Source organism: Mustela lutreola, chromosome 6 (assembly GCF_030435805.1).
Source record: "Mustela lutreola isolate mMusLut2 chromosome 6, mMusLut2.pri, whole genome shotgun sequence".
Taxonomy (NCBI): Eukaryota; Metazoa; Chordata; class Mammalia; order Carnivora; family Mustelidae; genus Mustela; species Mustela lutreola.
The window spans coordinates 158,491,098-158,505,110 of NC_081295.1; the positions used below are offsets into that span (position 1 = coordinate 158,491,098).

At 47.5% G+C, this 14,013-nt stretch overlaps 1 pseudogene; it reads right to left on the minus strand.

Annotated features, from left to right (window-relative positions):
- Window positions 1–12,788: 12,788 nt before the first annotated feature.
- LOC131834843 (histo-blood group ABO system transferase-like) lies at window positions 12,789–13,747 on the minus strand (annotated as a pseudogene).
- Between the last annotated feature and the right edge of the window lie 266 nt (window positions 13,748–14,013).

A 14,013-nucleotide genomic window follows, 5' to 3' on the forward strand; every position in this document is an offset into this window, starting at 1 on the left:
CTTTGTGGACAGGCTTCTCCGTAATAAACATTTAGCATTTCTGTTTCTTCAAAACTTGATTGTTTTTTATTGCTGAATAATGTTCTATTGTTACGATGCACCAATATATCTGTTCACCTGTTGTATGCTATTTTGGTTTGGTTGTTTCCCATATTTTACGATTATGAATGAAGCGATAGAACCTTTATGTGCAGCTTTTTGTGCAAATGTTTTTCCAACTCCTCTGAGTAAATACGTTTAGAGTAGGAACTGATGGAGATTGTGATAAGACTGAGAAGAACTTTGTAAAAAAAAAAAAAAAAAACCTTCCACACTGACAAATGGTCAGACCATTTTGTCTCCTGCAAGCAATGAATGAGAGTTTCTGTCGCTCCTCATTCTCATCAGTATTTTGGTGTCGTCAGTGTATGGGGTTTTAATCATTCTAGATGCACAGTGATATCTTGTTTTAATTTGCAGTTCCCCAATGCCCTAAGATACTGGGCAGCTTCTCATGTGCTTTCATTTGCCCTCTATTTTTTCTTCTCAATTTGTGTCCTTTTATGTACTTTGTTTCTTACTATGTTAGCAAGGACTTCCAGTAAAACGCTTCATAAAGGGAGTGAAAGGCAATCGCCTTTAGCTTGAGAAGGGCAAGGAAAAACATTGCTTCTTACAGTGCTGTCTTGGGCAAAGAGAACATAAAAGGAAGCATGTTTTTGAAATTCATTCCTAATATATGTGCATTAATTTAGTTCTTCAGACATATTTTCCTATGGACATCCCATTTCAAATTTCCTATAAACCAGTCAAATTAACAGAGCCTAGAATTTTTTTTTCCAAATGATTTTATTATGTAAGAACTTCCTTAGGGAAAGTATTTCTTTTTTTAAAGATTTTATTTTATTTATTTATTTATTTGACAGGTAGAGATCACAAGTAGGCAGAGAGAGAGAGAGGGAAGCAGGCTCCCCACGGAGCAGAGAGCCCGATGTGGGGCTCGATCCCAGGACCCTGAGATCATGACCTGAGCCAAAGGCAGCGGCCCAACCCACTGAGCCACCCAGGCGCCCCAAGCCTAGAAAATTTGAACCAACTGTCTGAGCTGCAACCATACAGCAGACTTCACAAAGCAGGAGTTAAAAATAAATATTATGTTTGTGATTCATGGAGAATTGATGGTTTTTGCAGCAGAAAAGAAGTTGTGTAGTACAGGGACAAAGAATTATTAAAACTATTATTTCTCTACAGAAATTCTAACCTTCCCAATATTTTATGTATACTGTGCTTTTTTTTGTCATTAAAAAGTGCTATCACACTGGGCACATCTATCTTCATAATGTTGTGAGTTAGACCAAATTTCTAGACTCAAAATTTTAAAGTCCAGAAATAGAGGTAATTTTCTAGCTCCGATGAAAGATGAGGAAAGACCTAGGTCTTTTGATAATACAGCTAGTATTTTTATGACACTAACTTATTTTGAAATGTGTTATGCATTAACTATGTAATTTTACTTGGTTTATACTGCTATTAGCCACTTAAATGGCAATATAAGAAATGAAAACATTCTTCAAAGAAATACTGTTATTATTAAGATCTTCATTGGTTTGAGAAGAGCATAATCAGAAACCAGACTGTGTGTGGTCATAAAAAGCACATAGATCACCTTGATTTTTAGAAAATTTCCCTGCACCTGGCTTCCTGATTTGCATCAGAAGTGACATTTAAGATACTAAGCAAATACTAGTGTTTTCTTCTGCTCTGCACCACACATTCTGACACTTGATTTTATTTTCCTTTGTTTTCAACTCCAAGATTTACATATCTCTGATGTCCTTTTATAGATTAAAATCTTTTAAGGACAAAACCTTTTTTTCTTTTAATACATTCCCCATGACTTTAAGAACAAATGGTAGATGTTTAAAATTTTTAATTCATTAAGTGACCAAATAAATGTAACTTTCACTTTTCTTACTAAAATTTGTGTTTAATTTTGTTAAAATGGTACTAGTCTATGCAGAGGCTAAATTTAAATTGTATTTATTTCCATGCATGAGAATCTTTCTTCCAATTAAGGAGTAGTAAATGGATAGCCCTTCTTGTGTTCTACATTGATTTTGTTGGAGATGACCTATTACCATAATACATATGTATCTGTCAGACAAAAATAAGAACACGGTTCTGACCTCAGAGTCTGTACATTAGAGAATAATTTTAGTAAAACGTGGGTATGTGGATAGTTGGTATTATTAATTAAAACCTTTAAAGGAAATTTATAAAATTCATTAATTCTCCAAAAAGGAAATAATTGCACTCTATATTCATGAAATGTAATTTCATGGTTATCCAAAAAGTTCAAACCTGTCAGTGAAAAAATGTCTTCAGCCTAATTAATGTCAAATTTTGGAAGCACACAGTCCATGCTTTGAATACGATACTTCTGTTTAAGAATAACAAAAGTAAGACTTGGTAGAATTTAAGAGGCAATGAAACCTGTTAGTTTCGAAAAAGATGTTGATCTATACCTGAAACTTGTATGTAAGTCTTCAGTGCTGCGTCACTGCTACTTATATCCATTTACAAGTTACTCTACCATTGCTCTCCTTGAAGAGGAGGTAATTTGTCCTGATTCCCCATAATCCAAAATGTAATAGTTCACCTGAAGATTGTTGAGGGTCGCCTGAGGGTTGACTGCATGCAGTCTCAAAATGATCCTGCTCTCAACAGCAGAAGGAGACATTGATATAGATATTTAAGTCAAGTTTTTCCCAAATTTCATTAGAATGCATAATGGATTTATGTGTATATAAACAATTGCCCCCTGAAAGGTTAACATTATGGTTTTTTGTTTGTTTATTTTTTATTTCTTTTCAGCATAACAGAATTCATTATTTATGCACCACACCCAGTGCTCCATGCAATCCGTGCCCTCTATAATACCCACCACCTGGTACCCCAACCTCCCACATCCCCGCCACTTCAAACCCCTCAGATTGTTTTTCAGAGTCCATAGTCTCTCATGGTTCACCTCCCCTTCCAATTTCCCTCAACTCCCCTCTCCTCTGCATCTCCCCATGTCCTCCATGTTATTTGTTATGCTCCACAAATAAGTGAAACTATATGATAATTGACTCTCTCTGCTTGACTTATTTCACTCAGCATAATCTCTTCCAGTCCCGTCCATGTTGCTACAAAAGTTGGGTATTCATCCTTTCTGATGGAGGCATAATACTCCATAGTGTATATGGACCACATTTTCCTTATCCATTCGTCCGTTGAAGGGCATCTCAGTCTCTCCAATAAATGGTGCTGGGAAAATTGGACAGCTATATGTAGAAGAATGAAACTCGACCATTCTCTTACACCATACACAAAGATAAATTCAAAATGGAAAGAAGATCTCAACGTGAGACAGGAATCCATCAGAATCCTAGAGGAGAACATAGGCAGTAATCTCTTCAATATCAGCCACAGAGACTTCTTTCAAGATATGTCTCCAAAGGCAAAAGAAAGAAAAGCAAAAATGTACTTTTGGGACTTCATCAAGATCAAAAGCTTCTGCACAGCAAAGAAAACAGTCAAGAAAACAAAGAGGCAACCCACGGAATGGGAGAAGATATTTGCAAATGACAGTACAGACAAAAGGCTGATATCCAGGATTATAAAGAACTCCTCAAACTCAACACACACAAAACAGATAATCATATCAAACAATGGGCAGAAGATATGGACAGAGACTTCTCCAATAAAGACACACAAATGGCTATCAGACACATGAAAAAATGTTCATCATCACTAGCCATCAGGGAGATTCAAATTAAAACCACATTGAGATACCACCTTACACCAGTTAGAATGGCCAAAATTAGCAAGACAGGAAACAACATGTGTTGGAGAGGATGTGGAGAAAGGGGAACCCTCTTCCACTGTTGGTGGGAATGCAAGTTGGTGCAGCCACTTTGGAGAACAGTGTGGAGATTCCTCAAGAAATTAAAAATAGAACTACCCTATGACCCTGCCATTGCACTCCTGGGTATTTACCCCAAAGATAGAGATGTAGTGAAAAGAAGGGCCATCTGTACCCCAATGTTTATAACAGCAATGGCCATGGTCGCCTCATTGTCTATTCTTGCCTCCTTTGTCATAGACTAATTGACATACAGCATGTGTGTTTGTTTTTCTAGGTTCTCTATTCTCTTCCATTACTCTGTCTACCTTTGTGTCGGTACCATACTGATTTGATTACTACAGCTTCCTAATATAGTTTGAAATCTGGGAATGTGACGTCCCAGCTTTTTTCATCTTTCTCAGGATTGCTTTTGTTTGTTTTGGAGCTCCATACAAATTTTTTTACTATTTGTTCTACTTCCGTGAAAAATTCTGTTGGTCTTTTTTAAGATCTTATTTCTTTGAGAGAGCAAGGGAGAGAAAGTGCATGGGCAGGGGGGAGAGAGAGAGGGAGTAGCGGATGCCCGTCTGAGCAGGGAGCCTGACCGAGCCCCCAGGCACCCCTGTTGGTACTGTGATAGGGATTGCATGAATCTGTAGGTTTCCTGGGCTTTATGGACATGCTAACAGTACTGATTCATCCAATCCATGAACCTGAAATAATTTTCCATTTGTATCCTCTTTAATATTTTATTCTTTTTGTTAAAATTATAAATGGAATTGTTTTCTTAATTTTTCTTTCTGCTACTTTGTGTTAAGAAACCTAAACTCAATTTCTGTGTATGTATATCCTGCAGCTTTACTGAATTCATTTATTACTTCTAATAATTTTTGATCTAGCATTTAGAGGTTTTTTTAAATTTTTTAAAATTTATTTTCAGCACAACACTGTTCATTGTTCTTGCCCCACAGCCGGCCCTCCACGCGGCCCGTCCCCCCTCCCTGCCTCCTCCCGTCCCTCCATCTTTTCCTCCCTCGGGCCTTCCTTCATTCAGCAGATCGGGGGTGTCCCTGCTCTGTACTGAGGACTGGGGCTTCCTCAGTGAGCAGCCCCCAAACCTCGCGGTGAGGTCCACTGTGGGAGGTGACGGGAGGCAGTCCTCAGGGCTGATGAGCACCAGGAACCTGCTCCTGAAAACAGAGGCCGGTTGCACAAAGAATGCAGAGACCCATGCTTAGCACTCCCTCTAGAGAAATCTAGTCCTGAAAAGGGATGAAAAGTAAATACATCCTAGACTTCATGCATTTGAGAGTTAGTGGCCTGTACACCCTGATTCCTAGAAGCAATGAAGAGTAAATCAGCCAGTGTCGACTGGGGGTTGGTGACAACTTTTCTGACCAAATGACAGCATTTCAGCCAACATCTCCAGGGCCTCCGAGCTTTTCCTAGGGCCTCTGTGATCCTCCCATCGACCTCCTTGGGAAGCTCTGTCCTGTCGTCTTGTCTCCTGCCTTTTCTGCGCCACTTCTGTGGTGTCCCCTCCCCCGACCAGGGCCACCCTCACCAGGATTCCCCACGCCCCATGTTTTGTGCAAGGCCTGTGCGCTCCCTCTGGAGTCACCTGGCATCTCCCATGTAGTGGCCTGCATCTCCCTGCACTGGGTCTCCTCTGACGAGTCTGTGAGGCCTGCCTGTGCCCACGTCACGGTCATGGAAGGGCGAGTCCAGAAGGTACAGACAAGCTGCTCCCAGTCCCAGCGTGTGGATCCTGGGCTGAGAGCAGTCCCTGAGCAGAGGAGGAGTTGGGCCCAGGGAGCCTGAGGAAGGACGTGGCACAGTGAGCCCCCAGGAGAGTGAGCCTCGTGGGGGTCTGGCGCTCAGGCCTGCTGGGAGACCACGTCCCACCTACACTGGATCTGTCCCCAGGGCTGGAGGTTGTCAGGGTACCCACCCTCCCAGGCTGCAGGCTGGCAGTGACTGGTGGGGGAGGGGCACGGCTGGTGCAGGAGAGAGCCCTCAGGCAGAGAGAAGGGGGCAGGTGCTCCCCCAGGGGCAGTGCACTAGGGCAGACTGGGGCGGGGGGGAGGGTGTGCGGCAGCACACAACCGTGTCTGCAGCTGGGGTCTCCACACAGGCCCTCTCCTGAGGCTCAGCACAAGCTTGTCTGGATGGCCTGTGCTCCCAAACACAAAGTCTGACCCAGGACCTCTCCTTAAGCTCCGACTGCCAATCCTTTGTACTCAGCTCATACAAGAAATAGCCAATATTGAGGTGGTGTTGGGTGCACAGAGATGATTTTCTGGCCCACCCTGTAACACTGCTGGCATTTTAAAGCTCTCAGGTTTTGAGTCAAAAACCATAGGATGCTGGGGACCCCAGACAGCTTTCTGGAAACCTGCCTCTGAGCCTTGCAACCCTCTCATCCCATCAGAAGCCCTCCAGGCCACAGACCCATGGTCTAGGGTCCTCAGACAGCCCAGATGACATGCCCTCAATCAGCGATCCAGGAGGGGCAGCAGGACACACTGCGGATTCCAGCTAACCCCCCTCCCAGAAAGTGAGGGTGCTGCTGGATGAGCCAGGTCCAGGCCCAGGAAGACACCAGAGGCACAGGAGTAACTGAGGAGCATCTGAAGGTCAGGTAGGGACAGTGGGAATCTCGGGTGGTTTGGCCTGGGGGCAGCTCCCGTCCCCCTAAATCCTCAGTGTGATGGCTCCGCTGGGGGATGGGGGAGGGACCAAGCCAGGAGCACACATGGCTCTGCTGTCAGAGGTCGCCAACTCAATCCGTGCACAGGTGGGGAAACCCGGCCACACCCCAAAGAATTTCTGTAAACAGGAGCCAGCTCAGTGGCAGCCGACCTGGGAGTTCAGCCTTCCAGCTGCCTGAGGTGGGATCGACCCACAGACCAGCACACTAGCCAGAAATGGACGAAGGAGAAGCAGTTCTGCATTTCAATAGTTTCTGAATTACCAGTTTGTTCCTCTTGTTCATATACTTGAAAATGTTCTTCTCATGCTCTCTGCTGGAGAGGTTCTTGAAAAATCTCTGGTTTACAGGTAAAACCATCCAGAATTGACCTTGGTTGGCACAGCTGTGCTGGGAAAAGTATGGAGTTTTCCCAAATACTAAAAATAGAACTCCTGGGGCACCTGGATGGCTCAGTGGGTTAAAGCCTTTGCCTTCGGTTCAGGTCTTGATCCCAGGGTCCTGGGATCGAGCCCCGCATCAGGCTCTCTGCTCAGTGAGGAGCCTGCTTCCTCCTCTCTCTCTGCCTGCCTCTCTGCCTACTTGTGATCTGTCTGTCAAATAAATAAATAACTTTAAAAAAAATAGAACTCCTGTATGATCCCACTACCAGGTAGACATTTGCAGGAAATGAAGTCAGTTTCTCAAAGTAAGATCCGCACACTCTCATCCAGTGTCCTAGAGGAAGGGCGGACACCCTTCGCAAAAGAGCCCGGGTGTGGGAGTAGTAGGCAACCTGCCCCTGGAGGCAGGTGCCTCCCTGGACAAGGGGCTGCCCCACGGCTGGGCTGTATCCACAGCAGCACATTCAATGTCCTGGATGTCCTGGATACTAGGAGGACACGGAGTACAGCACCAGGCCAGTGAGTGTCAGGACACACTGCCCCAAATACAGCACCTTGGCAAATTAAATACAGAAACTGAAAGAATTTTCCATAGAGCAGAAGCAGGAAGATCCCTCTGATAACCAGCCATCAGCCCTCCTTCCCTGAAGCAGGTCGGAATACTCCCACGGGAACTTTCTCTCCCCCGACCGCAGGGAGGACCTGCTGATCACCAGAGTCAAGGAATTTAGGGCCACAAAGGCTGTAGGAACAAACCTGGTTAAACTAACCTTTATCTTCCTAGTTACTTTTTTACCGTTTACCAGACCTAGCTCAAACCCGTGTCTCAATTCTTCATGCACTGATTGTTTCTTTGCCTAAGACATAGAACTGTCTGCTCCAATCGCCTCTGCTGTCTCCGTGTTCCTGTGAGGCTCCCACCAGAAAAGTCAATACACTCCGCCAGCTTTTCTCCTGTTCATCTGTCTTTGTCAGTTTCCAGACCCAGCAGAGACCTTAAGAGGAGTTGAAGAAAATTTCCTCTCTTGCAGCCCTGGGTGGGGGGTGGTGGCAGGGGGAGTCAGGAAAACCCATCCCGTCTTCCTGACCTTGGTCAAGCCGCCCTCTGCTGGGAAGCAGCACAGGGCTGTGCATGGCTGGGAGAGCCCCGGAGAGGCAGGTGGAACATGTAGGCAGCTCCCTGACCCCAGCCAGGGGACGTGGCCCCACTGACAAGTCCAGGGTGTGATGCTGAATATTATCATGGAAGCTTCCCGAATATCAGACCTTCCCCACCCCAGGCTTCATTATTGCTCCTCATTGTGGTTGCTGCTGTTGGCTTAGCGGCTTTTCTGAGCTAACTTTGTCCAGTCTGTGTTCTGTGCTGTGTGTGGCCGCTGAACCCCCGTGCTGTTATCTTTGTGGTCAGCCAGGGGCTGGGCAGAGGGGACACCGGGTTTCTGAGCTATGGCTACAGACTGGAGGGCCCCACAGCCTCCTCCTCAGGTTCAAATAGTCTGCTCGAGCGGCTCACGGAACTCAGGGAAACACGTTACTTACTAGACGACCCATTCATTCAAAGGACGGAACTCAGGACCAGGCAGCTGGAAGCGACGAGCAGGGCAAGGTGTGTAGCAGAGGCTCAGAGCTCCCCTGCTCTCGGAGGGAAAGAGGCCTTTACCCACCTGCACTCTGACCTTCGTCTGTTCTTCCGAACTGATGATGTTCCTTCCAGCTCATCTGTTAACTCAAGTCAAAGACCTGGCGGGCACCAAAATGACCCCTCAAGCAATAACCACTGCCTGACCCCAGCAAGACACCAGCAAGATCCCAAGACAATGACTGACCGGAACTTTACTGACCCCCTGCACCTGCCCACCAATCTCCGTCCTAGATTTTCCTCATATAAAAGCCCAGGAGTGTTTTCAGCACCTTGAGACCGTGCCAGTCCTCGACCTTCTGGTGTCACCTGTACCGAAATACATTCCTTTCCCGTGCCACCACCACTCGTCTCTCTGCCTTTGGATCTGGGACACTGTGGACAGTGCAATGTAGCAAGTCAAATCCCAGTCCTGCCCCTCCCCGGGGTTCACCACCGCTGCTGCTGCTCGCTGCAGTTCTGCTGCGGCTTAGTGACAGTTCTCAACTGATTTTGTCGAATCTGTATCCCTCGTCGTGTGTGGCCACGGAAGTGTCTGATCTGTGAATGTAGTGGTCAGCTGTCAACTGAGTGAGATTTCCTTAAACATCTGGAAACTTCCCTCCTTCTGGGAGAAAAAAAAAAAACCTTCTGGTCCTTGAAGATGGGGAGGAGGGCTCTGGGTGCATGGGTGTCGGGATGTACCTGCAGCACCAGCCAGGCCTCTTAGCACCCTGCCTTGGCCTTCGCTTCCTACTTGCCGAGTCTGACAATCGCCAGAGGGCAGAGCCTAGGGCCTTCTCAGGTCTGCCCTGAGCAGGCACCCAGCCCATGCATGCAGTGTCCCAGGGGCTCAGGAATAAGTCAGAGCTTCCAGGCCCCTCCTCCCAAAAGCTCCTCATCACCCAGCCTTTCTTCCAGTGATTCTGCTTGGTTTTTCTTTGCCCCAACTCGTATCCATTGCCCTAGCAGAGACACACATAAGCCTTTAAATGGTTTGGACCCCAAATGTCCTCCAGTAGCCACCTCACTACTGGGACAGTTGGTGGAAAGCAGCAAGTCACAGAGGAATCCAAGGGTCTGGACTAGGTGTGTCCCTCTCCTGAGGTGGGGACATCTGTGAGAAGAGCAGGTAGCCAGCTGGTGGGGGCGGTGCAGGCACCTGAAGTGCACAGGACAGATGGGGTAGATGAGGCCGAGATCCCCGGGTATGTTCCTGCATCTGGGCTGAACTGGTCCTCAAAGCTGCAGATTGGCTGGGACCATCTTCAGGCTGAGGAGGAAAATGAGGGGCGCAGAGGGGACTGAGGAGGCTCAGCTTAGACAGGAAAGGGCTGAGCCATTCCTTTGGGGGAAAGGCATGTCAGGTCCAGGCTCATGGGGACAGAACATGAGTCCACTGCACTCCGTGAAATAAGCCAGTCCCTAAAGGACTGATACTGGAGGACGCCACTAGTGAGGGACAGAGAGCGCTCCAACTCATAGAGATGGAAGGAGCTGCTGGGGGCCGGGGCTGGGGAGGGGGAATGGGGATTCGGGTCTCGTGGGCAGAGGTTCAGCTTGGGATGATGAAGAAATGGCAGCGATGGACGGAGGTGGCAGGTGCAGAACAGTGAGTGTATTTATCGCCACTGAACTGGACCCTGAAACATGCTTAACAGTATCAGTTGTATGTCAGTTACAGCACAATAGGAAAGAAGTGAGGCAGGAGGACGGAGCCATCCCAAGTCCTAGGAGGGCAGGGACCCTGTATCTTAGTTCTCACTCTCGTGCTGTGAGCCCTGTTGGAGCTCACAGCAGGCACTCAGTTGAATGCTCACTAAGATGCCGTGCAGGCAGATGAGGGCACAAGTGCAGACCCACCGGTGGGCACTGAGGAATCCCAATGGGACGTGCATCCAGACTGAGCGAGCACCCACATTTCACAAGTGTCAGCACAGAAACAGCCATTTAAAACCAAGGCAGGTGACCATAAGCTGTATTACAAGGCAGTAATCATCAAGACAGTACAGTATCAGCACAAAATCAGACACAGATCAGCAGAACAAGAGAGAACCCAGAAATGGACCCTCAACTTTATGATCAACTAATTTAATGAAGCAGGAAAGAATGTCCAATGGGAAAAAGACAATCTCTTCAATAAATGATGCTGGGAACACGGGACAGTCACATGCAGAAGAATGAAACTGGACCATTTCCTTATACCACACACAAAAGTAGACTCCAAATGGATGAAAGACCTCAAGGTGAGACATGAATCCATCCAAATCCTTGAGGAGAATGGAGGCAGCAACTTCTTTGACCTCAGCCACAGCAATTTCTTGCTAGACAAGTCTCCAAAGACAAGGGAAACAGAAGCAAGAATGAACTGTTGGGATTTCATCAAGACAGAAAGCTTTTGCACAGCAAAGGAAATGGTCGACAAAACCAAAAGACAACCAACAGAATGAGAGAAGATATTTGGAAATGATATATCAGATAAAGGGCTAGTATCCAAAATCTAGAAAGAACTTATCAAACTCCACACCCACAGAATAAAATAATCCAATCAAGAAATAAGGACGAATGGATAAGGAAGATGTGGTCCATATACACTATGGAGTATGATGCCTCCATCAGAAAGGACGAATCCCCAACTTTTGTAGCAACATGGACGGGACTGGAGGAGATTCTGCTGAGTGAAATAAGTCAAGCAGAGAGAGTCAATTATCATATGGTTTCACTTATTTGTGGAGCATAACAAATAGCATGGAGGACATGGGGAGTTAGAGAGGAGAAGGGAGTTGGGGGAAATTGGAAGGGGAGGTGAACATTGAGAGACTATGGACTCTGAAAAACAACCTGAGGGGTTTGAAGGGTCAGGGGGTGGGAGGTCGGGGTACCAGGTGGTGGGTATTAGAGAGGGCACGGATTGCATGGAGCACTGGGTGTGGTGAAAAAATAATGATACTGTTATGCTGAAAAATTTTAAAAAATCAATAAATGCAAAAACATTTAAAAAAAGAAAGAAAGGAGAAGACATGAACAGACATTTCTCCAAAGAAGACATCCAAATGACCACCAGACACATAAAAAACTGCTGAACATCCCTCAACATGAGGGAAATACAAATCAAAACTATAATGAGATCCACCTTAAACCAGTCAGAATGGCTAAAATTAACAACACAGGAGACAACAAGTGTTGGCGACATTGGAGAGAAACAAGAACCTTCATACACTGTTGGTGGGAATGCAAGCTGGTGCAGCCACTCTGGAAAACAGCACGGAGGTTCCTCAATAAGTTGAAAATAGAGCTCCCCTACGACCCAGGAACTGCACTCCTGGATATTTGCCCCAGTGATACAGATGTAGTGAAAAGAAGCGCCATCTGCACCGCAATGTTCACAGCAGCAATGGCCACAGTAGCCGAACTGTGGAAAGAGCCAAGATGCCCTTCAACAGACGAATGGATAAGGAAGATGTGGTCCATATATACAATGGAACATTCCTCAGCCATCAGAAAGGATGAACACCCACCGTTTGCACTGACATGGATGGAACTGGAGGGGACTATGCTGAGTGAAATAAGCAGAGAAAGACAATTATCACAAGGTTTCACTCATACATGGAACATAAAGAATAGAGTGGAGGAGCACAGGGGAAGGAGGGAAAACTGAATGGGAAGAAATCAGAGAGGGACACAAACCATGAGACACTCTGGACTCCAGGAAACAAACTGAGGCTGTAGAAGGGAGGGGGTGGGGGGAGGGGTAGCCGGATGATGGGTATTCAGGAGGCCACGCGCTGGGATGAGCACCGGCTGTTACAGGCAACTAATCAATCACCAAACACATTAAGATCTGCTGACGTACTATATGTTGGCTAAAGAATTTAAATTTAATTTTTAAATTTAAAGAATTAAGTTAAATAAAAAAATAAAAAATAAAACCAAGGCAGAAACCATACATATCCCAGAGGGCTCTGCGCTCCTGGAGGCTGAGCTAGTGGCCATGGCCAAGGCCTCTGGTGGTCAGGGGACTGGGGCTCTGACAGGTGGCTCAGCACACCCCTGACTCTGAAGCCCCAAGGCGGTGGCAAGGTGCAGGGACTGGGAGGGAAGACCCAGCCATAGGCCAGTCTGGCTCCCCGGCCGCTGCAGGACCACTCCCACCCCCCAGGCAGTGTCTGTCTAGAACCAGGAAGAAAACCTTTCCATTTGATTGTTCTTTTTAAAGATGGTTGCTCAGCCTGGACACAGGAAAACATCTGACATAAAACTAGACCATTCACAGCTGCAAGTGACCCAGAAGTTATCAGAACACAGTGACCACAAAGAGACCTTGTGTCCCCAGGGGGGCCTCTTGTGTGTGGGTGCAGCTGGGGGCCCTGGACATGTCCATGTGCGCAGAGCTGGGCTCCACAGTCTCCCTCAAGGGGACAGGAGTAGGAACCTGCTCTGACAGCTCTGCTCAGGATGGCACACACACCCCTCGATGGAGACAGGACAGGCCCTCATGAGCCCCGGATGTCCTGCTGATTCTTGGGCATGGCCCGAATCGCAGCTTCTTCATGAAGGGTTGGGGGAGGGCAGCCTGGCCTCTGCAGGTCACACAGGTCCTCCGGGGATAGCACCTTGGTGGGCTTATGGCCCAGCAGATACCTGTTCAATGGCTCTCCTCACGCCACACAACCTCAATCCCATTGGCCAGGTCAACCCCCATCGCCTGGTGACAGGCCAAGGTCAGTCAGTAAATCACCACCGCCAATCCCCCAAAATAAGCCCCCGTGTAGTAAATGTTGCGCTGGTCCCTGGGGATGTGGGCCTGGGACAGTGGCCTGTGCTGGTAGCTGAAGTCTTCATTGGACAGCCAGTGGAAACTGGGGTGCAGGGTACCAAAGGGGGAGACAGGATCTCCATGTCCACATGGTCGCAGAACTTCACGTCCACATCCGCACACAACAGGTGGTCCACCTCACAGAGCAAGCGCTGCTCACAGAGGCAGCTGACCATCGCCATGCGCTGCATGGACATCCTGCAGTGCGGGACACCGGGGACCTCGAGGACCACCACCCTCCAGCCCTCCCAGCAGGGCACACGGGCCCAGCAGCCCGCTGGCCAGTGAGGACCTAGTAGGTGACCCTGTGTCCCACCATGATGGGCTTCTGTGCCCTCTGCAGGAACAGGTCTAGGAAGACCACCTATCTACAGGGACGAGGGACAAGGCGGGGGGAGGGTCCCCGTCAGAGGCTGGTGGCAGGACCCCAGAGCTGGGGCCCATGAACGTGGGCACTTTCTTCACGGGGATAGGCCCTGGGCCGCTGTAAGCAACAGCCGCTCTCCCAGCCTGTCCTGAGCAAGTCTGCTCACGGGGCCTCCCTACCTTCTGCTCCCAGAGATGGGCGCCATCAGCACCCCATCATGCAAAGAGGAGCCTGAAGCTTCAGCGGTGGGA